Source organism: Lampris incognitus, chromosome 16 (genome assembly GCF_029633865.1).
Source record: "Lampris incognitus isolate fLamInc1 chromosome 16, fLamInc1.hap2, whole genome shotgun sequence".
NCBI lineage: Eukaryota > Metazoa > Chordata > Actinopteri > Lampriformes > Lampridae > Lampris > Lampris incognitus.
The window spans coordinates 26,374,061-26,375,275 of NC_079226.1; positions in this window are offsets into that span (position 1 = coordinate 26,374,061).

Genomic DNA, 1,215 nt, shown 5'->3' on the forward strand with positions numbered 1-1,215 from the left:
GTCCACCACTCACCAGGAAACGAGGATGTCAAAATGGAAGGAGGTGTGTCCGGAAACGCAGCAGTGTCAAGGCCAGAGATACTTGGGCTGTTATGCGGGAGTGTTCATGGGAAACCCCAAAATAACGCAACGAACCCCCTCCCCCTCTGCTGACGTACGTCTGCAGCCCCCCCCCCCCAGACTGTGACGGAGCTGTGCCGCGTTACAGGTGGAGGGGTTATCTAGCTTTCTATCTATCTCTACCTATCTGCAGATCCAGCACCGAACACCGACAATAATAAAGCCACAATAAATACTACAGCATGACTGGGTTGTTGTTGTTGTTGTTGTTGTTGTTGTTGTCTCGTTTCCACACAAACACTACAGCCAATAGTATTTCCTGTGCTTGTTTTCTTCATATTACTACAGCCAGTACTACTATTCATATTACCATAGTATAGTATTTTGTTTTGTGTGTGTGTGTGTGTGTGTGTGTGTGTGTGTGTGTGTGTGTGTGTGTGTGTGTGTGTGTGTGAAATTGCGATACACGTACACTGTGGTAGTGCTGATGTGTACTGATTCTAAATGTTGTAGCACACGGCAATAGTGTTTGCGTAATCATATGACCAAAATAAATAAATAAATATTGCCCATATGGGTGTGTGCTCGTCTCAGCATGTCGCCATCAGCATTGAGACATCAGCTCTTCCACATTTTTGTTGCTGTAGGTTCATGATTATAATAATAATAATAACAACAATGCTAATAATAATATTTTATCAGCACTTTTCATACGTGAGATGCAGCTCAAAGTGCTTTATATCAGAACGAAGTGGATGAATTAAAACAGGGGACACCAAAAAGGGCAGTTTGAACGTGCCTATAGAATTGAATATAAAAGATTAAGAAAACGAAGAGCATAAGATGCAACAAAGATGATCCCTGGTGGATACAGTGGCTTGTGGTTTTCAGGGAATCCTTTATTTTGAGGAGGTTCTGCTGATGCATTTGGATGCTGGTTGGGTACGATGCAATGCAGCTCAACATCACATCAGCTTTTTGTCGTTGAAACAATGGAAGAAGCCAAACTGGAAGCACTTAAGGCGCAAATATGTCAAAAATTATGCTTTTGTTTTTTTGTTTTGTTTTTTTGGCTACCATGTAAAACAAGCTGCATACTCAGCTGCCTTTTCGCGACTTCCCTCTTGACGCGCCTTGTCTTACTCTGTGTGCTGC